We start from the raw sequence: 26,509 nt of genomic DNA, 5'->3' as shown, positions 1-26,509 counted from the left end.
TTTTGAGATGGAGTCTTGCTCTGTCACCCAGGCTAGAGTGCAGTGGCGTGATTTCGGCTCACTGCAAGCTCCGCCTCCTGGGTTCACGCCATTTTCCTGCCTCAGCCTCCCAAGTAGCTGAGACCACAGATGCCCGCCACCATGCCCAGCTAATTTTTTGTATTTTTAGTAGAGACGGGGTTTCACCGTGTTAGCCAGGATGGTCTCGATCTCCTGACCTCGTGATCTGCCCGCCTCAGCCTCCCAAAGTGCTGGAATTACAGGCGTGAGCCACTGCGCCCAGCCCATAAAACTACTCTTAAAAAAGTCTGTTAATGGAAAAAAAAAAAAAAAGCAAAAGTAAAACCAAAGACACAGAAGTTGTTAAAATTAAATCAAACCAAACAAAGAATACAATTCTGGTCGGATGAGACAACTTCTAGAACTGTAACTGCAGTCTTTTATGGTGACACCCCTAGTTTCCCAGTTGTTACTTCTTATTCCCGAGGTGGTACCTGTGGTGGTATCCCTGATGATATTGGAATAAGGTACAGAAGAAACACCACAGAGTGTTCAGGCCCCATTAGCCTGAAACCTACAATTCTTCAATATTCAGTCTGGCTTTGAGTCAGGTCCAGAACCTGCTGAGCACTTAAACATTTTTTGAATGACTACTAACATAACAGAATCAGGAGTTACTCAGCCTAGTCTGAATATTGAAGTGAGGCCTAAAAGTACACACCTACCTCAGATTATGGGGAGTTCTCATTACCCTGGGGGCAAAATTTTGTCTTGTGTAAATTTCTCCAGAACCCTAAGAAAACAAGGGATCCTGCCAGAATTGAGATGTGCCCCTGGGTCCTCTAAGGAAGAGCTTCTTTATCATTTTGTTGACAGATGGGAAAAAGGAAAAGATTCCAAGTTCAAGTTTCTTGACACAAGATCAGGAATACTGGTCAATCTTTAGGTAAAATTAACTTCCACTGAAAAATCTAGAACCCAATGTCTTAATTTTTTCCTAAGAAAAACTCCTCTAAGTCCAGATTTCAATCACAGACATGCATAAAAAGCAGCAGACACTGTAGGGCTTTCCAAAAGGAAAGGTTCTATTGCTCAGCAGCACAGCTCCCCAACACAATGGTTTACAGATGTGCTAATAAGATGCCAAGGCTTCAGCCCTGGAGCTGCTCAGCAGTGCCAGTCATCTCTGCTTGTGAGCAGCCCCCTCAGTGTATCCTAGGAATATTACCATTTTCCATGTGTGTCACGGCAAGAAGCCTGACAAAACACCTTGCAATCTCTGCTAATGGTGCTTATATTCCAAAGTGGTCAGACTGATGCTTTGCAATTACTCTTGTTTCTACGTATCATCCTACTCCAAATGTGAGGATAATATTTGGTGACGAGTTATTTCTGATCATATTTCACATGAAAGGTATAAAGCATGAAATACTACAAAGCTATAAGCAAATTCAGAGCATACTTAACATTTTGGATAATATCGTCTATTTTTATATCACAGTTTTGTAAATATTCAAAGACTATCAAATCAAAAATAGGAATCGGCTATTACCCTATGATGAAAATTGCTGCACTCCTTTTAGGGAGCATCCGTGTCTTCACAAAATCCCTCCACTCCTGGATTGAGCAGCTCTTGAAGCGTTTCTAATGGGTCTAAAAGGAAAGAGAAATATATGAGTAACTTTGGAGGCACTTCAGCTGCCATTAGCACTTTGTTTCAAGTTGTTCAGGTTCTCTTTTTACCAGTTCATAAAATTTCCACATATCTTACATCAAATTATTCTGCACAAAACAATCAGCACTTGAAGAACACTTAATTTGAAAAGCAATTTTCTTCCTTTATATCATTATAATCTCCTCCTTATCTGTTTATTCAAAGACATCTGTCTTTGAATAAACGATGTCTTTACTGGTTATAAAGTCATTTTAACAATTTTCCACAATTATTTGCTTACTTTCCCTAGACATTAATTTTATTCTGCGGTCTCACTTATAATAGCAAGTGTTTCCACAAAAGAAGTAGAATACCGTTAGTTCTAAACAGTCTTGTCTGTGGCTTCCTTAATACTGTCTTGTTGCTTTACTCTGCTATGATAAACTAACACATTTGGTTCCTAATCTCCTATGCCTAATTTTTTCTGATGTAAAAATCCCTACTAAATCCCAAAGTACCCCATCAAGTCTATAATAATACTGACCTGAGCCAGTGAAAAAGTGTGTTCTGCCAGCATGTTCTATAAGATAGCCTTCCATCAACACAAAGTCTCAGGCACTCTTTTCTGGAACTCGCAAGGAAAATAAGCTGGCTTTGGCAGTTGATCACAGACTGTTCTAATTCAATGAAGCCATTTTCTACAGGCTTTACTTGGCAAGCTTCTTTGCACTGCCTGCAAACTGACTGTTTCTTTGTAAACCTCGTTGCAATTCAACCCAAACACCTCTACACCCCAGTTATCTGTTACTGAAAAGTCTATTTTGAAGAAGACTTTCAGTGGAATACCTAATTTTGGAGACTTTCCTTAACCTTTACAAACTGTTATGCATAGGTCATTATCTACAGAAGTGTGTTCTGGAAAACGGACGCCAATGGTGTAGTGATGTATAACAATGGAGAAGTCAGAAAGCCCGGGCTGAGTTACCTGCTCTAAAATGTGCCCCTCTTGATCTGCTTGGCTTATCAAATGATCTGCCTATGGAAGTTCATAGTACAATGACGTTAGTTTGATGGCACCTCTGAACCCTACTTCTAACAATCATTCTGTATATTTTTAGAATTCTTAAAAGCACATAGTTGTAAATTGGGGAAAATGTCATCAATAAATCCTCCAAGGAGGCACAAAGTATTTTTTTTTGTAATATCATAGTCCTTCATTATTAATCTTATTTTTAACATGGCTAAGTTCCTGATTCCCATGAATTCAATTAAATATTATGGATAAATCGAAAAATCTTAAAGTTGCATGAAACAAGCCTGACACAAAAAAGTGCACACTATATAGTTACATTTATATGAAGTTCTAGAAAAGGCAAAAATAAGCTATAACGATCATCAGAACAGTGGCTGTGAGGAATTGACAGAAATGTAGCAAGAGGGAACTTTCTGGAATAATGAAAAAATTCTCTATCTTGATTGGATAATGGTTACACGGGTGTATACACTTGACAAAATTCATGGAACTGTGACCTTAAAATCTGTATACTTTATTGTAACTAAACTTGTACTTAAATTTAAAAAACAAACAGACAAACAATAGGACTGAGGCTTCTCGAGTTTTGGTATGATTTTGAGTGACAGAGTCTTTAAGATGAACTGTACAGTGAAAACCAATTCTTTATTCCTTCATTCATTTATCCACTTGAGAAAGATTTACTAAGCACAAATATACCCAGAATTAATACAATGGCAGTGTGCTAGAAAAGATAATGATTAGCAAAATAGACATAGCCCTTATTCTCACAGACATTAGAGTCTGTTGGGGGAAAATGGACAATTAAAGTAGACAAAAACAAAGAATTATCACTGTAGCATTGGGAGAAGGCCTATATTTTAACCAAGAGCTGCATCAAAACAGAATGAACTACTTTATACTAAACCCTAAGCCAATGTGCGCTGAAAATATTGGTGTTTGCTGAGTCATTAAAAGCGGATAGAGTGCTTAGACCAAAGCAAAACAAATAATGTTCTTCTATTAAACCAACCCTATATATGCTCCAAATCTAATGAATCAAAACATCAAAATACTTTTCAAGTCAAATTTCATTTGGCCATTGAAGATCTTTTTTTTTTTTTTTTTTTTTAACAGAATTTAGGTCGTCTATGTCCTAAGGCATTTTACATATACAGCTGTCCACAGGAATAACATGGTGTTAAATGACCTTCTTTTCCATGAGCAAGTCCCAGCTGGGAAGACAGGTGCATCTACTTCTGGTCACTCTGCTGCCAATGGGGGATTTGCAGGCTTTCCCAACAGCAAGCATTATGCATACTCATGATAAATCCAAGCTTGTGACAGGTGCAGTATTTGATACACAAACAAAGTATAACCACGAATAGACCCGTTTTCCAACATAAAATGCTTTCAGATACATATATCCCCCTCACTACTACCAAACTCACACTTTAAAATGAAGTCCTTCTGTGGGCAATCCCATTTTTAAAGCACATGAAAATATTTTATAGCCTAACTAGTATTAAAAAATCCTCTTCTTTTTTGGTTTCCCAACCAATTTGTTCAAAATCTCTCCAAAATGAGAGGAGTCATAAGATTAAACAGATAAAAGAATATCATTAACATGAGAAAAATAAATAAAATATGAACCACATAAAGAGTTATTGGATTTTTAAGCCTTCTAAGGAAGGCTAACCTATTGTTATTTTGTGAAACTGTCTAGAAGGAAACCAGTATCTGTTAAAGAATACTCTAAGAGGAAACATGCTAATAACAGTGGGTAGTTCAAAAATACGCTTTGGAATGAGAAGCTTACTTTAAACCGAGGCCATAAAGGATGTTGAATGTTTTATATTTAATCAGCAAAACATTCACAACATTATCTTCCCAGTCTCTGACCAGACAACTTAGGGTTTGGGCTACAGTCTACTGGCAGGACAAAAAGTGGCCTTCTGAACAAAGTGGGACTTGAAACAACTAATTCAAATAGATGAGCCACTTTACACCCTCAGAAAACATGGTCAGATTTCAATCCTAACTCTACAATGACAGTTTCATTACTTTCTCACTCTGGTCAGTGATAAATTCAAAAGAAATCCTTTATTACTGATGAGGAATTATAGTTCCTGTTTGTATACATTCCACATATTTAATGTTTTTTAAAAGTATATATTTTAACAAAAATATAAACTTTTTTAAATCTCATGTTTTATTTTTTATTCTACAGCCAAATGGTTGATAATTAAAGGAGTTAACATAATGGAATATTTTCCCAACATTCTTGTGTGATTTTTCCTTCTACTTCTCCAATTTCTACTCTCCCAATCCCACTTTAATATTTTCGCTTTCTATTCTTTCTTTTGGCCAATGTGAGTATCAGTTCTCTGTATTTCCTGGTCATTCTTTCATATTTACTTTCCCATAAATATGGTACTTTTTTTTTTATTTTTTCTCGCTCTTTCACCAGGCTGGAGTGCAGTGGTGTGATCTCAGCTCACTGCAACCTTCGCCTCCCGGCTTCAAGCGATTCTCCTGCCTCAGCCTCCTGAGTAGCTGGGACTACAGGCGTGCGCCACTACACCCAGCTAATTTTTGTATTTTTAGTAGAGACGGGGTTTCACCATGTTGGCCAGGATGGTCTCGATCTCTTGACCTCGTTATCTGCCCGCCTCGGCCTCCCAAAGTGCTGGGATTACAGGCGTGAGCCACTGTGCCGGGCCTAAATACGGTACTTTAAAGGAAATGTGGTATTTAGTTTGTGAGATATAAAGAAACTTTTCTTTTCTTTTTTCTTTTTTCTTTTTTTTTTTTTTTTTTGAGACAGAGTCTTACTCTGTCACCAGGCTGGAGTGCAGTGGCACAATCTCGGCTCACTGCAACTTCTGCCTCCTGGGCTCCAGCAATTCTCCTGCCTCAGCCTCCTGAGTAGCTGGGACTACAAGCATGTGCCACCACAGCCAGCTAATTTTTGTATTTTTAGTAGAGTTGGGATTTCACCATGTTGGCCAGGATGGTCTTGATCTCTTGACCTTGTGATCCACCTGCCTTGGCCTCCAAAGTGCTGAGATTACAGGTGTGAGCCACCACGTCTGGCCTGAAGAATCTCATAAATATTTGCACTTAAGACTTTCTCAAATTTCAATCCGTTAGATACATAATTGTGGTACAGAATTCTAGATGATTTCTAATGGTTTTTCATGGCCATGGCTTTCTTCTCCAGTAACGCCCAAAGATATCACGACCTTCAGTCTGCAGGGCTTGTATCTAATGCTAAGACAAGCCTTTCCTCTGTGTCCTGAGAGCAAATTTTAAGCAGCTATAACTTAATGCATCTATTGACACTAAAATCTAACTAATGGCACTGAACATTTTGAAAACAGAAGTGAAATCTTTGGAACTAGTGACTTGGGAGTAAACTTTTCCAGAGGTTCAAATTTACAGATTATCTTTAATGCATACGCATAGTTTAGATTAATTCAAAAGCATATATTTAGCTCCTAGGATGTGGCAGTCTTCATGCAAAGTACTAAGGACACATGGCCATCCCTCTAAATTAACTTCATAGCTTAGCCATTGAAGTCAAAGGAGACAAACACATACAAGATAACTTAATGCCATTTGTCAAGTGCTACGACAACTGTATACATAGCACTATGAAATATGTAGCCTGGACACTCAATTTCCCAGACGAAGTGAGAATGACTAGGACATATTCCATAAATATTGACTGAACATCTGACTTTGGGATAGCAAACCAGTTGTTCCATCTAATCTAATTAAGATACTATCCGGATTGTTAGTTACAGAAGACCTCATTAAATGTTTACACACTTGGTTTTGTCCTGTTTTTCATTCAAATAATCTTTTTTCAAAACTTGCCATGTGGGTGGTTCAAGCAGAATTTTCTCATCCATAAAATGTACACATTAATAGCATTATATTTTGATATTCAATGAAATAATATATATGCATGTAAACCAAAAATAAATTTCTAAGCCCTCCATCTAACTGAATGGATCCTTCCTCTTGGCCAAGAGGATTCCAAAGTAAACCTGAAAAACTTGTTCAGGCCATGATGGGAAGTGGGGGTTGGACATGCCTTACTATACTCTCTTCCCTTTGGAATTCAGGCACAACTGACCAGCATTAGCATTAAAACAGAGATCTTAAGAATGACAAAATAGACTCTTTACAGCGTAAGATACCGAATTCTAACTCACTCTAGTCTAGCATCACATGACAGACTGTAGGCCCTGAAAGAAATTATTTTACCCTGAAATATATTTCTTGGACATATTTTGAAATGGCCACGGCAAAGCTGTCTCTTGTGAGGGAAGTGTACATTCTGTAGAGAATCCCCTTCCCTTTCTAGTTCTTTTTCTGATCCTGAAGAGATTAGCTGAGAGTCAAGCACCTTTTAAAGATCTGAATAGGAAACACTTGCCACCTATTGCCTCTAAGGGTAGCCACTTATAAGACTTCATCTACATAATAGAACCTTGGTCTCCACAATCTCTTCTTAATCTAGACACTCCTTTCTATTGATTCCAGGTCTTCAGATAATAACTTAACTCTTTCAACCAATTGCCAGTCAGAAAATCTTCAAATCCACCTATGACCTAGAAGACCCTGCTTCTAGTTGTCCCACTTTTCTGGATTGAAACAATGTATAACTCATAGTATTGATTGACATCTGCCTGTAAGTTCTGTCCCACTAGAATGTGTAAAATCAAGTTGTAATACAACCACCTTGGGCACACGTTCTCAGTACCTCTTGAGACTGTCTTGGGCCTTAGCCACTCATATTTGGCTCAAAATAAACCTTTTTAAATACTTTATAGAGTTTGACTCTTTTTTTACTGACATAAAGTACTTAGTACAGTACCTGGTATAGTAATTGCTCTCCTCTCCACTCCCTCCCAAAAAAAGAAAGAAAGAACAAAACTCAATATATTTTGACTGAAGGCTTGGCTTATCATTGTAATTACCTGTCCTTAGGCAAAAATTTTCACATATAAAGATGTGAGATTAGTTGTCATAGTTATTCCCTCAGAAGAGGTCATCCAACTTATTAAAAGAGGTTGCTTATGTTTATATGTGAAGGAAGAGCCACATATTACTTAAAGACAATAGGGCTCATATGGAGCTTCTATATGTGGCTAGAGGTCAGTTCTTAACGGAGATAGCTCCATTGAAGACGCTTGTTGTGTGCAATAGAGACAGAGGGTTTCGGAATTTCCATACGATCCATGGATAGGTTCTATGGGGTCTGTACGTTCCTCTTAAATATCCTGAATGAACAAATTATGAACCAAACAATGAACCAAAAGAACACCAGGTATCTTCATTGGAAAAGCAGGCATTATTTAACATATATATAACATATAGTTCCAAGTAATCTGATGCTATGGAGGGCTGATTGAGCTATTTTACAAGGCTATAAATTATATATAGATGATAGCAATTAAAATAATACTTATCCAAAGACATGTAAATTCCTTTTGGTGGAGGGACAACTGATCTTTCTCTCCACTGCAACCTAGGGGAAAAAGCCAGTTTTTCATCTATTTGGTAGATTCATTTAGACATTCCTGACTCAACCATATATGTGTATTAATTTGAATTCTATATTAAACCAGTTAACATTTTACTGGTTTCCTTGTTAATAACTGAGTTAAATAACATTTTGATAGTTTTTTATATTTGAATTTGTCCCTTTTGAAAATTACTTTTGAATATTTTTATTTACTTGTGTTTTGATTTCCCATAATAATTTAGTGAAGTACTGCCATATGAACCCAGTGTTTATGTTTGTAGATACTATCATTTTGGCCTCAAGAAGTTTTTATTGCTTTTGTTGTTGCTGTTGTTGTTTTGAGATGGAGTTTTGCTCTTGTTGCCCAGGCTGGAGTGCAATGGCACGATCTCAGCTCACCACAACCTCCACCTCCCAGGTTCAAGTGATTCTCCTGCCTCAGCCTTCCGAGTAGCTGGGATTACAGGCATGCGCCACCATGCCCGGCTAATTTTGTATTTTTAGTAGAGACGGGGTTTCTCCATGTTGGTCAGGCTGGTCTTGAACTCCCATCCTCAGGTGATCTGCCTGCCTCCACCTCCCAAAGTGCTGGGATTACAGGCTCAGTGAGCCACCCTACCTGGTCGTCAGCCTCAAGAAATTTTAATGAGAAAAGAACAGAGGTAGCAAAAGGCAAACAATGATACTGTGCAGAGGCTCCACAAAATGTTAGAATTATCATAATAGAGCACACTGCGTTATAATTATGTTTAGTGAGAGATATAAGCACAGAGTGTTTATGCTTGGCTTTCTTTTTTGAGACAGGGTCTGGCTCTGTTGCCCAGGCTGGAGTGCAGTGGCGCCATCTCAGCTCACTGCAACCTCCACCTCCTGGGTTCAAGTGATTCTCCTGCCTCAGCCTCCCTAGTAGTTGGGATTACAGGCATCCACCACCATGCCTGGCTAATTTTTGTATTTTTAGTGGAGTCAGGGTTTCACTGTGTTGGTCAGGTTTATGCCTGGTTTTGTTTGCATATTTTTAAGTAACAATGTAATAAAAACAATTTAACACTGGGGTTCGAAGAGAAGATTTTTGTACTAGCTTTTGCTTTTGTCTTAAAGACACAGCATATATTGTAGAAGTTTGAGAAACAATGGCCTGGAGGAGATGAACAATGTATATTTCAAATTTCACATTTGTGAAAATTTAGTGTCTAAGTTATAAAACTCTGGTGTCCTGAAAGAGTTAATTTATTTTAATCTCATGATCATCTTTAATTCACACCTACTTCCCATCAGATCATGTACTATAAGAATAAAGAAAGCTCAAAATAAATGTTTTTGTTTTAAAAACCTAGACATAATGGAGATTTGAAAGCCCCCCTGTGTAGCTATAAAATATTATTCATCTCTTCAGATTTTGATATATTATTCATTTGAGTTCAGTAATATTAGAGTCAGACTATGAGATTATCAACCAAGAACTGTGAGGAGAGATGTCCTTATGCTGCATCCATTTTAAAGAAAGAAGGCAGGAGGAAAGGAACGACACAAAATTTGTGCTGTTTAAACTTATAGAATCATTTCCTACCCTTCTACAGCTAACTGTATCTTGGGAAAATGACAGCTGTTAGGTTGGAAGTATGTTTTAATTGTTTTCTAAAAAAAAAAAACAAAAAAAAAAACATTGTTTTTCTGTATACTATTCACTTAAAAGAGACTTTTAATCTCTGCCTTCAAAAACAGGATTTTTAAACTCTGCCTTTAACTTTTTAACTCTGCCTTAAAATTGGGTATCCTAAAATAACTCTTTTGGGCATGTAACAGAGTGCTCTCTCTAGTGGTGGAGAAAGAAATACAAAATACACAATTAACTCTACCACCATACAGAACAGGTGAAGATTCCAGGTTTGGCTGTGAACTTCCTGGAAAGGCAAGCTTTAGGAGGTTCTTACTGTTTGAAAAATGATGTTCATTTGGTCAGAGAGGAATTCTCAGCATTTAGAAAATTAGGGACATGACCATCATTCTTTCTCAGTTACTTATACCTAGTGCCTGGCACATAGGCATTCAATATATAAATCAATCATGTTTATAGCTAAGATTGTACCAAGACAGCATGGCTGTGTTGAAACATTTTGGAAAAGCAAATTCAGTGATAGCATGTGCAGCTCTACTATAGCAAAAACATTTTAGCATTAATTTTGTTTTAATGGAGGAACATTATTTAAGTTAGACTACAGAGGTATATAATTAAAACATTTATTGTTTTGTTTTTATTTTAGCTTATGGAGATAGGCAAACTTAGATAAATATACAGGACAACTATCATTTTATTCCACTGTGGGTTTGTTCTGTAGTGGGGTATTTTGATATTAAAGTAAGTGAAGAATTTTTCAATTTATTTTAGTTATGTTTTCCTACCACATATAAGCAGCAAAGAAGACTTTATGCCTCAGGGTAAGGTTGATTCAGAAAGAACAAAGATGCACATTTTTGGCCTTTGAGCAATTAATTTGACCTTTGTAAGTCAACAGTGCAGACAATCGTCTTTAAAACCATGGTTTTGAATTGCAAGTACCAGCTGCTGGAGATAAAAAAAATTCCAAAAGCTTGGATTTAAATATCAAGAACCAAATCTTAGAGAACTGGGAGCAAAGGGTTCAAGGCCACAGTGAAGGTGGAAAAGATAAGTGATGCCATATGAGCAGTTTTTCTACAGCACTGAAGAGGAGAGATAGGGAAAGTGAAACAAAAGGAGTGTAGACAGTATGAGTTGCCCTCTTCCCTGAACCTACTCTGGGGTTGAAACTCTGGCCAGTTGGGTGATAGAAACTTCCCAAAATATTTAGTCACTCTTGTACTGGGGACTCACTCCAAGTGAACTCTGAAACTTGAGAAGAAAATAACTTTGCTGATTGCCTTCATCAAACTAAGCTGCAATAGGTGGAAATGTCAGCAGGGCAGGTCTGGGTAAAGAGAAGGCCTAAGATAGTCCCCACCCCACCTGTGGTGGTTTTGTTTGTTTGTTTGTTTGTTTTTTAGCACTCACAAGTTCTCAACACCATGGCTGAGGAACAAGATGGAGTTAAGGGTTGACAATCAGCAAGCCTAAAGAGTCACTCCAGCTTGATGTCATGGGAGTCCACAGCTGCACAAAGCTGCAGAGTGGGCAGCCCTAGCTGTGAAACCTCCTTTGCAGAGGTTATGACAGTGGGAGAAATTGAGCATGGCTGACTCCATTTTGCTTCTAGCCTCGCAGGCTGCTGGCTTCGCTCATTCCTGGGTGTGGGGCTGGCTAGGCATGGGAGGAGTTTAGTTTATCCTTTAACTTTGAAGCAAAGATGGTAATAGTCCCTCCCTAAAACTGATCCCTATCTGGGGGCTGAAACTGCCTTTGTAAGACTAATGGAAGGCTACAAGATTAGGTGGGAGGGGCATGAAGTCTGCTAAAATGTAGGCATGGTTTCTATAATCCCTTACTGCTCAAGAGTCATGTAGCCAGGGGTCACAAGATTTATAACTTCATCAATTGCTCCTATAGTTAACATCATGACTGTAGAACCCAAGATTGCTCTTTCCAGATGTTTTACAGACTTTTGCATTCCGGCAACTGACTGACTCCATCCAGACACAATCCACAATCATCCTGTGGCCCCATCCAGAGGCAGACTCAGTGCATGAGGACCATTTTCCACATGCCTATGATGTGGAAAATTGGTTCCCCAGCCAATAAGCAGCACCTATTCTGTAGTCTTCTGCCCACAAAACTATTTGAAAGCCTCTAACCTCTGAGCCTTTTGACTGATTTAAGTGATTCTACCACGTGGCTAGCATCACATTACTTAAACTCTTTCTTTATTACAATACCACGGTCTCGGTGAACTGGTTTTGTCTGTGCAGCAGGCAAGAAAAACCCATTGGGTGATTACAGTGGTGGGATATCCTGAATTGAACCCAAAGAGGATCACTTTGAGATAGGAGGTAGCCAAGTTACCTCAAATTGCAAGATTGAATTTTCTGCTACCAATAAAAAAAAGACCAGAGTTGAATTGTGCTTACTAGCAGAAATATGAAAGTTATGTTTTACTCGCTTGAATCTTGTTACATTTCCATCTCAGTCATACAGAGTTTTAAAACAAAAGCTAATACATTCAAAATATATGCTCTCCCACAAACATGTATCAGTTCACTCTTAAATAATCAAATAGTAACTAACAGGGAGGAGAAGAGATTGTTCTGTGGGGTCCCTAGCATTTAGTGCAATGCTTGATCTAAAATGTACATGCACATTTTTGAATTAGTAATTGAATACATTAATTATTGCCAATATCCATCTAGATAATAATAATAAATACTAATATTACTGAACACTTTGTTGGAACTAAACATTTGCCTGTACTACCTCCTTTAATCTTCAACTACCTATACACTAATATCAGTATTCTTGTTTTACACAGTGGGAAATTTTGGTTTTTAAGGGTGAAGTGATTTACTCCATGTCCCAAAACTAGTAAACAGCATTTCTTTTATTTATTTATTTATTTATTTATTTATTTATTTTTTGAGCAGAAGTCTCACTCTGTTGCCCAGGCTGGAGTGCAGTGGCGCGATCTCGGCTCACTGAAAGCTCCGCCTCCCGGGATCACACCATTCTCCTGCCCCAGCCTCCCGAGTAGCATACAATCCAAAATATTATAATGCTGAACCTTATATTTGAAAAGTTGTTTTCAAATATTTGAAGAAAATTTAGAAAGCTGGTTTCACACAACCATCATTCTCAGCAAACTATCGCAAGGACAAAAAAACCAAATACCACATGTTCTCACTCAAAGGTGGGAATTGAAGAAATTAGAACACCTGGACACAGGGTGGGGAACATCACACACCGGGGCCTATCGTGGGGTGGGGGGACGGGGGAGGGATAGCATTAGGAGATATACCTAATGTAAATGACGAGTTAATGGGTGCAGCACACCAACATGGCACATGTATACATTAACAAACCTGCATGTTGTGCACATGTACCCTAGAACTTAAAGTATAATTTAAAAAAAACTGTAATAATCTTAAAAAAAAAAGAAAGTTGGTTTCACTCTGCCATTTGCTTTTGTTTTTTTATGAGCCTTTATTTTAGTGTTCTCACTTAGCATCATAACACAGTAGATCTGGGAGGGACTTTATGGATTACCTCGTCCAGCCCCCATCTAATGATTGATGGAACTGACCTCCTCAAGGGCACAGAGCAAACAAGGAGTTCTTTCTTTTGGAATAGATCGCCATGCTCTCTTCTTTCCTCTTATTTCCTCACCCATTTAATAATTGTTAAAAGAGTTGGAAGGTGAAGTGGGTTGGTGTTTAGGATTATAAAGGATTGGGAACACAAGATCAGTGAATGAAGGTTGAAGGGAGAGCAGGTAAAGCAAACTCCTTTGCATTAATATATTACTATAAACTGTTCCTAAAGCTATGCTTTGAAAATGCCTGCTAAATGTATCCACTGTAAAGAAATTCTTTATAATGGCACGAATACTGCTATCTCCAACCTCAAATTTATTTCATTGCAAAGCAGATCTTCATATTTTGAAGATCTATTTTGTATATATTCTATTTTAATGTTCCGTGCCAACTTGCACAATACCCAAAATATAACAAAATATCAATCTTGTTTGAAACAATAAATAGACCTTTCAAATTCATACATCGTTAGTATTTTCTATTCTGCCACTCAAAATGTGTTTTTGTTGTTTTCTTTTCAATCAGCTTTACAGGAAAAGCATGGGTGGACAAATAGATGTACTCAAAATTGATGATTCAATGGAATGTGTCTGAGGAGAAATGATGTCTTTAAAATGTTGAACAGTTTCCACAACTACTCATTCTTTAAAACTGTTAGACACCAAGGTACATTGACAAATGGGTCTAATAGTTTCTCTGCAGTAGCCATCGCAGCAGAATTGGTAATGTACTCTATTATTCTGTTAGATATGCACTTCTAGTGACATTATAGTGCCCATAAAATGGTCTGGTAACTTACAATCCGGATAAAACTAAGTAATATATTTCAGACTTAGTAGAAAGGTTTCTTTGGAACTTACTTTTGCATTATTATAGGATCTTACCGTATCATCCTTCCTCTTTCTTCTGTCTAATCACCTAATTTTATTCTTCTTATGATTCTTAAACTGTTCTTGCAGCTAGTTTTTGTTCAAAGACTCAGGTTTGACTATTCTATATGGTCAATCACTGCATGGCCTGGAGTGGCAAATGTGTAGCCAGGCCCAGGGTGTGGGCACAATGGAATATAACCTGAGATTGGGTCACATTACCCCAAGGATGTCATTTCATCCTGTACCTCCAGCTCTACTTGCCAATGTGGCTTTTTAACATCTTTAATTTATGTCCTTCTCCCCTTTTGTCCAAAAGGCTAACTTGTCAACCTCCTTCTCAAGCAAAAGGATTTAAATCTGCCCAACATTCAAAAGCACATATGCTTATAAGTGGGAGGAATTTGAAACATGAAAAGCATTTGCCAATGTCTTAGCTTTTGCTCCTCATTTTGAGTTATGCATTAGGATTCTTTGATGACTCCTAAAGCTTGAATAATTAATGAAAACATGGATATGATCAAACACTTTGAAAGGAATTGGTCAATCTGCTCCTTTTATCCTCTGCAGACAGAATTATTTATGGAACTTCAATACTTATTTAAGAGAGGCTTTCTGAAAATTCAGAAAAAAAGTATTTTTTCTTCATATTTGGTGATCCCCCTTTCTTCTTTTGCTTCTTTGCCATCTCCCCCTTAATTTCCTTCTTAATGATTCCATTTCATCAGCTAAAATTAAGAATAAATTATAGATGATGAAATGAATTGCTCAACTTTGCTCAAAAATTTAAGGAAGCCATTATCTCAGTGAGAGGTGTAGAGGATGGAATTTTCAAATTCTATTTCTAATGAAGTATCTATAGTTTGTTTTTAATGGGTGAGTACAGATTCAATATAGGATGTTTTATTAAGACACAGATACCCTAAATATTCGACAGAATTCCAAAACTGTCTACAGTATTCCCCCTTGAAAGGAAAACCCAAGAAGCTATGAAGGTGTAATAGGACAAGAAGGATAATAATTTCTATCTTTCAACATCAGCTGCTTTTTAAAAGTTTTCTGCTGCAGGCCCCAGAATTGAAATGTGACTTGAGGCTGCAACCCAGTGGGCAAGATATGATATTTTCTAAACTCCAGACCATAAAAATAATAAACGCTTATATTCATGTCTACAGACATTAAAGAAATGCTCAATACTTTTAGCTGTCCCAAATCTGCCTGTGACTACTGAAGATAAATACCTAGAGCTGCTTTCTTGAATGCTAAGCACTGTCTACAGCAGAAGCAAACCAATTAAATGAATGTTGACGTGTTCTTTCTGAACCATTTACTATCATGAATTGTTGTTATGGGTTGAATTGTATACACTGCCCCCCTAAATTCATATGTTGAAGTCCTGACCCTCAAGACCTCAGAGTGAGTGTGAACTAATTGGAAATAGGGTCGTTGCAGATATAATTAGTTGTGTTAAGATGAGGTCATTCTGGAGTAGGGTGGGTCCCTAATCCAATATGACTGGTGTCTTTGTAAAAAGAAGAAATGTGGACACAGACATGCACACAGAAAGAATGCCTTGTGACAATAAAGGCAGAGATTTGTTGCCTTGGCTGCTGCTGCTGCTAAGGAACAACAAAAGTTGCCAGCAAACCACCAGAAGCTAGGAGAGAGGCCTGGAACATATTCTCCCTCATGGCCTTCAGAAGGAACCCATCCTGCCTTTACTTTGATCGCAAACTTTCAGACCCCAGAACCGTAAGACAATTAATTTCTACTGTTTGAGCCCGCCAGTTTGTGGTATGGTAGTACCCCCTTATCTGTGGGGAATACATTCCAAAACCCCCAGCAGATCTTAATCAGAAGACATTTCTGGTCATGTCTTCCACTCACACACTTAATGCCTTTTCCATCTTAACTAAGTGCTTATCAGGCACTGTGGCTGTACCTTTTGTAGTTGAGGTTCAACAGCAAAACTAGCAAAAATTTCTTTTTCCTTCTTCACAATTTCACTAATAGGAGGTTTCTTTTTACTGTAGATTTTAGCAAAAAAAAAAAAAAAAAAAAAAAATTCCTCTCTTAGGTCAAAAACTTTCATCTTTAAAGGAAGTACTTTATGGCTTCTCTTTGGTATATCTGAAGTGCCAGCATCACTAGTTTTATACTTTTGTGCCATTAAGTAAAATAAATGTTACTTGAACACAAGCACAGTGATACCTTGAGAGTCGATCTGATAATGGAGAGGGCTACTAAGTGTCTTAGGGGTGGGGAGTGTCTCCAGTGCGGATATGCCGGACAAAGAGAGGGTTCAGGTACCAGATGGGACAGGGAAGGATGGCATGAAATTTCATCATGTTACTCAGAATGATGTGCAATCTAAAACTTTGAACTTGATGATTTCTGAAATTTACTATTTAATATTTTTTGTACCGCAGCTGACCATAGGTAACTGAAATTGCAGAAAGCAAAATTGCTAATAGAGGGGTATCTACTGCACTTTGTTATGACAGCCCTAGTGAACTAATAAAGTCGTTTAGTAGAAAGATGTATAAAATCTGATATAATATTTACAATGCATAGCATGTATATTTATTTATTATTATGAGGAGACAAAGTCTTCAATCACCCAGTAATTATATCTGAATTGGCAATACAGAATTTTTAGAATCACCTTATAATCACATGTAGGTACCCCCTTTGGAGAGCAAACTACACCTTGAATAATTTACATTTTAACATCTGGGTCAAAAATCACATCAAAGTTTAGTAGTCTACCAAATGATGATAATGAGAAACTAGAATGTGGCTTCAAGGACTTATTAAAATACTGTTAACAACTATTTCACCTTGTGATGCACCTTTGGTGTCAGAGATAACTGCAGGAGTAGAATCAGGTTTTATACGGCCTGAATCTTATACAACTTTGGGGTTCCTGTTTAAGAAAAAAGATACAACCATATGTCAAAAATTAGATCCACATGAAATGAGCCCAAGGGAAGTGATAGGTTCTGAAGCTTAGTCTTGGCTAATATTACCTTGAATCTACCTCTGGAGATAAGACAGTAACAATACAGCCCAGAGATAATACAACCAGTTTCACAGGAATGAAGTGATGTTAATATCAATACCATTTTGATACACTTTATTTGTGAAAGAGATAGAAGGTGAAACACAAGGGAAAGGATAGATGACAATACCAAAAGATTGTAAATGTGCTAGATGGATCAGTTCAGCCTAATATCCAATCATCATTTCTTTACAAGCAACCAAGACTCTGTCACCAGACGTCAAGTCAATTAGCTGGTAGTGTGGCAATTTATGCTAAGAGTCAGTCAAACAGCTGTTAAAATTATGAACCATTAGACTGATTAGAAATTATCCATATTAAGATGGGGTATCCTATAGACACAGCTGCATCTACTGACATGTCCATGCCATTACATTTCCCTTCCCTCTGTACAGCTGTCAATACTAACTTTCTTAGAGTCAGCTTAAAAGCCCATGCTGTTTCATGTATTTATGCCTCTGCCATTCTGATTTCTCTGGTTGGATGTCACTTTCATCTTCCCACTAAATATCCACTTACCCTTCTGTGTCCCATATGGTTCACTCCCAGATCTGAAAATAATGGGTGGAACATTTATTACTTCAGGTGTCTCTATACTACTCCACAACATTTAAGTTCTTGAAGCAATAAATGTGATACATCATGTAGAAGAGCTACACTTTTTAAAGTCTGTACCTTTCTCTCCTGTTTATTCTTCTCATAGACAATAGCATCCCCTGTTTGTCCTCCTAAATTAACCCCAAACTCCTTTCCCAGCCTTGGTTCACTCATGTGGTCACCTTCTTCCATCTCTTGATTGTGATAATCAAAAAACTGATCAGCCAAAGGCAGCCCCTTTCTAGGAAGGCAATGGAGAGAAAGAAACTAAGAAAAGAACCTTTGGCTCCAGGTGGCAGGGGAAGTCTGGGAACACTCTGTGATGATAATATGAGTTCCTTCTTTTTTCAAAACTCAGGCACTTCAGGAAAACCTTCCTAATGATCCACTGCCACCTCTCTCACCATTAATTATTTTGTATCATTAACATGTTTACTTTATTGTATTTATGATAATACATTGAAATTAATTTTTAAGCCTTTTTCTGCCAGAAAGTGACCTTCCTGAGATCAGGAACTGTTTATCCTCAAGGAACAACAAAGTTTGTTGCCTAGCACAGTGATGGGCACACCATACATTCTTAAGTAACCCTTGTAAGAGAGTAAAATATCTTCACAGGTTGATTCTAATGTTTCCATTCTCTCAGGACATGTTTACATGATAACTAGAAATTTGACATGCTCACTTTTAGAAAGACTTACATGTAGTAGTTGTCCAATAAGTATTTATGGATTAAGAGATGAGTTCACAAGATTTGAACTTGGGAATCATTAATCTCTGCAAACACACTGTTAAGGTCCTAAGTGGAAATCACTGCAGATTTCTGAATAAAAAATGTGCCCAATACAGATTTATTAATTATATAATTAAGTAGCCAAATTCAGGCTAGATTTGTTTTTGGCAGCTTTAATGTGCCACATGGAAAATGACTTAATATTCCTTCACTTTTTCACAAAAAAATCGGAAGGACGTTTAGACTTCTCCCACATGTATACGATAATTTGTCATAAAGAAATCCAAACAAATGGAAATACTGATATCACTGCAGTTGGCTGCCATTTTTCACCATGTTTCACTTAACATTTGACAGCTCTGCTCCTTAGATACTGCCAAATAAAGACTATACTTCAATTACAAAAATGAAGAATGAGGAAGAGCACAGCAAGCGGAGGAAAGGATGAGGCAAAGACTCTGACAAAGGAAGAGCATGGAACATTCAGAGAAGAGAAAGGATATCTGAATGTTTTCCAGATAACAGTGACAATTTGGTAGATGAGATGAACTTGTATAGAATATTCTAGGTTGTGATTACAGACTTGAACTTTATGCTAAAATTTAATGGTAAGTAATTAGAGGTTCTACAGGCTAAGGGTTACCAAAATGGATCCACTGGACTCAAGGGGTAGTGCCCACATTGAGATTAGAGTTTATGGGAAACACTGAATTAGACCTATGAATTGGGAAGGTGTTGGTAGGATGCTGAGATGGTTTGGAAAGGTCTAATACACTTGGGGGCCACAATCTTTGGCACAGGTATTTCTGTCCATTCTTGTTAATAGCCCCCACTTCCACTTTTATTCATACCCTTCCAAACACATGTTGATACAGCAGGACTGAGCAACTGAAAAATACATGTGTATGAATATTGACTTCAAGTCCCATAACAGCATCTTACCAGCATCAACACATAACGATTGTCTAATTTGTATATCCCTGTAAAACCTACAGTCAGATGTGCAGATTCCTGAAGAGCCAAACATGTACTAATTATATTTAGGATGAACACACCGAAATTAGCTGCTTAGTATATTACCATTCATGGCAAGAAAGTAAACTGCAAAACTGTAAGAGGAACCAGCCACAGAAAGGAAGTTCCTTACTACAGAGTATAAGAAATGTGAGCTTTTGTGGTCTGCTAGCACTTTCTTCTACTACAGTGTTTCACACTATCCCTCTGCTCTCCTACCTCCTGGCCAAAAGCCCCAGGCCTCTCACTGAGAGCCACTGTATTATCCACCGATTGTCTTAGGTAGCAATCACTAAAAAAAAGCCCAGCCATAGTGTTATGGTGACGAATGGACCATGTAAGCCACCCACCAAGAATTTAAGGTATCATCACTCCTACTTTAAAGGAATATGCATATGTGGTGTATTTATTAATAGGAAGGTAAAGTTTAGATATATTGAATAATATTACAGTAGGCAGTGTTTTCTTTTTATTTTTTTTTACACTGTCGAATAATCTTATAAGTAATTTGGAAAGGCTACTTCTGGTCAGTTTCCATGTTCCATCTTGAAGCTGGTTCACTACAGGTGTTAGACACCCTGTAGCTTTTATAGTAATCTACCAAACTCTGCATCAGCTGGGTTTCCCCAAAGCTCATTAGTTTCTGATAGAAGCTGCCAAAATCCCAGTTTCTACATCTGCTCTCTGAAATCTTCAACTCCTAAACCCATCTTTCATTTTCAATGGGGGTAATTTAGAAGATGGGGTTTGGTATACAGATTTTTTTTTTCCTTTTCAGTTAACTTTGAAAGGATAAAACTGTTCCGTCTGTGAAAGGATAGCTTGTGTATAAGAATGCTTCTTCCCACCAAGTCTTAGCTCTTCTTATGTGGTACAAATGAATCAAGTGTCGATTTTTATTTTTGAAATGCACATATTTTTACTATCTGCTAATTAATTCACGTGTCTTGTTCAGAAATAAGAGTTCCCACAGGCCTTTTTAGGAAACAAACCTAAAGAAGAAAGGGTCTCCTTATTTTGTTGATCCAGCATTCTGCTTATCTATTTTTAGCAGATTCTTCTTCACTTTTCCCCACTGGACAGGATGAAGGAGCTGAAACTATATTATAATGAATCTCTTCAATCAGCCTACTCTCCTTCCTACCTGCATAAAGCATAACAAAATATTAGGCTGCCAAAACCCATGGAAACTGTTTTCTTTGTAGAATAAGGAATCCTTAGAGCAGCAGCTCTGAATATGCCCCTATAATAGCTATATGAAATTGATCAAGGTATGTGGAAAAGTAGGTGTATATTTTATTTTTAATTTTACATTTCTTCAGTGCTTTGCACAGTTCTTTAAATAGAAATCAGCTCTTAGAAACTGGTTTGCTGTATCTCCCAAAGTAAAACTAAAAGATGAACCCAATCTTAACTAATATTGTAACATTTTCAACAGAGTGAATGGATCATGAGCATACTATGCAGTGACCTGCGGAGATTATGGGGGTAGGACAATCTCAAATCATAACCATGAGTCCCAGGCCCTCCTTCTGCTTCAGGAAAGATCCTTCTGTTTCTAAATACAATCTAGACATCAACAGTTTGAAAAAAACAAACAGGACTACTATATAATTATTAAAATAACCTCACAGCACTCCACACAGTATTATTTAAAATCCAATTCTTTACAGTATTCCAATAAATTGCACTGGATTACAATATGTTTTGTATTATTTAAAATTTAAAGTTAGAATGCCAAGACTAAAATCTATTTCCTAATTCAAGAAAAGGAAGACTAAAATATAAAAACTATGATTTCTATTTTTAATTGCTAAAACCCAGAAAAAATGAGTTAACAGATTTTTAGTGTTTTCTGGAATGATCTGACAGTAGAAAATGATTACTGGGACCATTCTTGGGAATGCTTATGCCAGTGAACTTAGTGGACCTTCTTGATATTATTAAATTAATGGCATCAAACACACACCCTATGGGTATAGCAGAAATCAGGTAGACAGACATGGGGTTTGAAGCTGGTGAGATGCACTGCTGAGCCCTTGGTACTAGAACTCACAAATATACATCGGGATGAGGATTCAGAAGAAGGATATAGTGATGAGAGTTTATTATTGAAAGGGGACAAAACGAGTGTTCAAGAAAAAAAATCGCAATTCTATTCTTGAGAATCAACATTGTGGGAAAGACAGTCTTTTAGGTCCTAAAAAATTTATACCATTTGCTATTAATAAGTGAACATAATATCTGACAATTTGCATAACATCTGACATAATAGGCTGGTCACTTTTTAATGCTGACCATAGTTTTTTCTTATCTGTCACGATTTTGTAATGATTGTATGTATTAATTAAATCATATGTTATACCTAAAGACATGAATGATAATTAGAAACCGCTTTCCAGTGTAGTTTCATGTTTCCAGGATGACAATTATCATTCAACAGTATGTTATCAAAGTTGTTTATATAAAACCAGTTTTAACTTTTACTTTACAATCATAAGTATTTGGTAGGTCACATTTTCAGTACTATTACTAGTGATTTAAGATGCATTTTATTAAGATTTAGAATGTATTCTTATCACGGGCACATTTGTTAACATGTACTACTTAAGTGTAACCATGTGATACTGATTATTTGGACAGACAATATAAGTGAATAAAACTGTTTTAATTTTCAACTTAAAATTTCAAAATTTAATAGTCCAAATTTTGTTTTTCCAAGTCATTATTTATTAAATGAATGCATACCACTTATGTGTCAGGCACTATTCTAAGTGTTTTACAAGCATTCATTTATTTAATCCTCATAATCCCATAAAGCAGATAATGTTATTCCCATTTCACAGATGAGAAACTGACGCACAGATTAATAAGTAAGATTCCCAAAGTTACTTAGCTAGCAAGAGGTGGCATAGGGTTTTTACACTCTAGCAGCCTGGCTCCACAGTCCATAATTTTAACCACCACACCATGCTGCTTCTCAGAATACCACTACGTAGCTCACCTTACATATTTGATTTCTACAATTCTGTTATTGTAGAATAAGTGTTTCAGACTATTCAGGAATAGTGTCACAGGAGGTCCTTGCATCCTCATACACAACCATGCTATTTTTCTAATCCCTTGATATTTGTGTCCTTTTATTTTATTCAGTAAATACATGGTCCAGTACAATATTGGATATAAGTGGCTACAATGGTATTCTTGCCTTATGCCTGATTTTATGGAGTAAGTTTTAAGTATTTCATTATGATTATTATTATTATTTGAGATGGAGTCTCGTTCTGTTGTGCAGGTTGGAGTGCAGTGGCACAATCTTGGCTCACTGCAACCTCCGCCTCCCGGGTTCAAGCTATTCTACTGCCTCAGCCTGTCAAGTAGCTGGGACTCAGGCATGTGCCACAATGGCCGGCTAATTTTTGTATTTTTAGTACGGACGGGGCTTCACCATGTTAGTCAGGCTGCTCTTGAACGCCTGACCTCAGGTGATCTGCCCTCCTCAGCCTCCCAAAGTGCTGGGATTAGAGGTGTGAGCCACTGCGCCTGGCCAAGTATTTCATAATTAAGTATGATGTCAGGCACACTTTGTCAAGTTGGAAAAATTCGTTTTTATTACAAGTTTGAGTGTTTTTAAATTGTGGAAAATGTTAAATTCAAACAAATTTCTTTTCTGTATTTACTTAGAAAAACATTCATTTCTTCTTTTATTTTGTAAATATGGTAAGTTATACTGCTTTTTAATTTTCCATGATTGGAATAAACCCAACTTGATCATTATGTTCTATTTTGTAAGATTTTTTATATTTATGTTATGAGAAAGAGTATTATGTATTTATCTTTTCTTATAGTGTCCCTGTCCAACACTGAGTAGATTTGATTTTAAGACCATTTTATAGCCCACTCTCAAAAGTAATTTACTTTGAAAAATTGTTTATCATAGACCTGAGTCATAAGATCCTTTTCTATAAGATTACAGTTCTTCAGATAGTGCACATTAGTAGTCCATAGCATTTTTCCAAAATTGGTATCACTCCAGAAAAATATGCTCTTTCACTATTTCACGGCCCTTGGAGCCTCCTACTGAACAATAAGTGGCATCACTACCCATCCTTTTCTACCCCCTTACTAAACTTTATACTTCTTTCAAGCACTATCACCAACTAACATATTATATACGTATATTTTTGGTTGTTTATTATCTACTTTCCTCTACTGGACTACAACGTATGGTCTTTGGTTTACCCCAATGTCATAAACAGTGTCTGGCACATGCTAGATATTTAATATATATTTTTGAATGAATGAATGAATAAATGAATCAATGAATACATTAATCTTACACTATGTACTCTAGGTTGTATCTATGTTTGTATGTTGTATCAAGCTCATAATGGTGTGTTGAATTAATTTGCTTGATTGATTGATTTTTTCCTAGGAATGGAAAACAAGTATTTTTGACAAACAAAATACAAATTCTACACAAAATGGCATTTTGATTTAAAAGCCAATTTGTTAATCTCCTCATTATCTTAACCACGGAATGGACTTCTGCTCCCCTGCTCTACAAGGAACACAACTCTGCCAGTCATATGTCATCATGTCAGACTCTGGCTGGCAGGACAAAACAAACAATCAGCAGCCAACAGTTTATAATATAGGGATTACAAACACGTAGGAGTAACTCAAAGAAATAAGGCAGTCTTCTTCCAAAAATCTTGATGTGACATTTTTGTTTTTTACTGTTTGCTCTATTAAGTATTATTATAACTCAACATGGTTGCTAAAAATCTATTTTTGAGTTATCAAAAATAATGCTCGAGGGAGGCCCTACATGAAGTAATAACCCCAAAGAATACTTGGGTTTTCTTCTCACTTTTTCTCTGGAGAATAAATAATAGTTATAGTTTAACACAGATAAAGATGCCTAGTATTAATGAGCTCCTGAGTGGGTCAGTTGGCTTGGCTCTTTTTCTTAACATCCCTTCCCGTCAGCTCCAGAATGTGAATGTCTCCTACCCTGCTGGTGATTACATTGACTAAAAAAAAAATTGTAGATAAATTTGCATCCATCTGGAGGCCTACTGCTACAACACAGTTGTATCATTTTTTATTATACATGAATGTGATAGGCCAGGAGTTGTGGCTCACGCCTGTAATCCTAGCACTTTGGGAGGCTGAGGCAGGCAGATTGCCTGAGCTCAGGAGTTTGAGACCAGCCTGGGCAACACGGTGAAACCCCATTCTCTACTAAAATACAAACAAACAAAAAAAAAATTAGCCAGGTGTGGTGGCGGGCACCTGTAGTCCCAGCTACTTGGGAGGCTGAGGCAGGAGAATTGCTTGAACCCATGAGGTGGAAGTTGCAGCGAGCCAAGATCACACCACTGCACTCCAGCCTGGGCAACAGAGCAAGACTCTGTCTCCAAAAACAAAAAAAAAGAGTGATAATAGTTAAAAATTATACAAACAAGGTACACAGCTTACTGAGAACAAGTTAACAGCTTTTATTTTCAAGACCATCTTTTTTTTTTTTTTTTTTTTGACAGAGTCTTGCTCTGTCACCCAGGCTGGAGTGCAGTGGCGGGATCTTAGCTCACTGCAACCTCCTCCTCCCAGGTTCAAGCAATTCTTCTGCCTCAGCCTCCCAAGTAGCTGGGATTGCAGGCACGTGCCACCATGCCTGGCTAATTTTTGTATTTTTAGTAGAGACAGGGTTTCACCATGTTGACCAGGCTGGTCTTGAACTCCTGACCTCAGGTGATCCGCCCTCCTCAGCTTCCCAAAGTGCTGGGATTACAGGTGTGAGCCACCGCGCCCGGCCTCAAGACCATCTTTCTTGAAATATTCATAAATAACATGAAAATTTCTTAATGTATGCTGAATAGCTCCAAATCTGATTATCAAATGTATTGTTTCTTTTGATATTATCTTAGCATCTTATGTCTTTTCATAACAAAAATGGCCCCAGGACACATCAATGAAGCTAGGCCATTATTAACATTTCCTTAAGAAGAATTCATTGAAATATTTCAGTGCAACTATAAGGCGTGAGGTTGCATTTATAGGAGAGTGAGCCTTCTGAAGTTGGGACACCAAGGTCTGATTGGGAGCAATGTGTTTCCTTGCCTTTAAGCAAAACCTGTGACTGACTTAGAAGCAGCAGATGATATCTACAGGCAATGTCACTGAGCTTTTCTTTCACAAAGATCATTGTGAGAAAGGCCCTTGGAGATGGAGAAAAAAAAAAAAAACCTTATTGAAAAGAAGGGGAAAATCAACTCATATCTTCCTCAAATTGTCCACTTTCCCCACAGGTGTATGAAGTTATATTTTATCACTTGGTGCTACTGTGTTTAATAGTTTAACCTCAACTACTAGACCATGTTTTAGATAAGTAAAATAACTTATATTTGCTTCTTGGCATTCTTTTTGAAATACATTTAAATATATATGTGCTGTGGTCTAAATGTATCCCCTCAAAATTCATATGTTGACACCTATCACTAATGTAATAATTGTATTAATAGATGGGACATTCAAGAGGTTATTAAGTCATGACGGTGGAGTCTTCATGCATGGAAATTATAACCTTATTAACAAGGTGCAAGGGAGCTATTTGCCCTGTCTGCCCTTTCTGCCATGTGTGGACACAGCAACAAAGCACCATCTTTGAAGCAGAAAGTAAGTTGTTCCCAGACACTGAATCTGCTGGAGACTTGATCTAGCATTTCCGGCCTCTAGAACTGTGAGGAAAAAAATTCTATAATTTACAAATTACCCAATCTAAGGTATTTTTGTTATAGCAGTAAGAAC

At 37.2% G+C, this 26,509-nt stretch overlaps 1 protein-coding gene across 2 annotated transcripts in view; it reads right to left on the bottom strand.

Moving 5' to 3' along the window:
• The window catches only part of B3GALT1 (beta-1,3-galactosyltransferase 1), a 576,174-nt gene that overhangs the window by 373,481 nt on the left and 176,184 nt on the right, over positions 1–26,509 (bottom strand). For both annotated transcript variants that reach the window (XM_063648259.1, XM_054477385.2), the window contains exon 3: positions 1,553–1,653. The gene's annotated coding sequence lies outside the window, so the exon portion shown is untranslated. The remainder of the gene's footprint in view (positions 1–1,552; positions 1,654–26,509) is intronic.

This window comes from Pongo pygmaeus, chromosome 11 (assembly GCF_028885625.2).
Source record: "Pongo pygmaeus isolate AG05252 chromosome 11, NHGRI_mPonPyg2-v2.0_pri, whole genome shotgun sequence".
In the NCBI taxonomy this organism is placed as follows: Eukaryota; Metazoa; Chordata; class Mammalia; order Primates; family Hominidae; genus Pongo; species Pongo pygmaeus.
The sequence above is the reverse complement of the archived record's forward strand: the minus strand, read 5'-3'. Positions and strand labels throughout refer to the sequence as shown.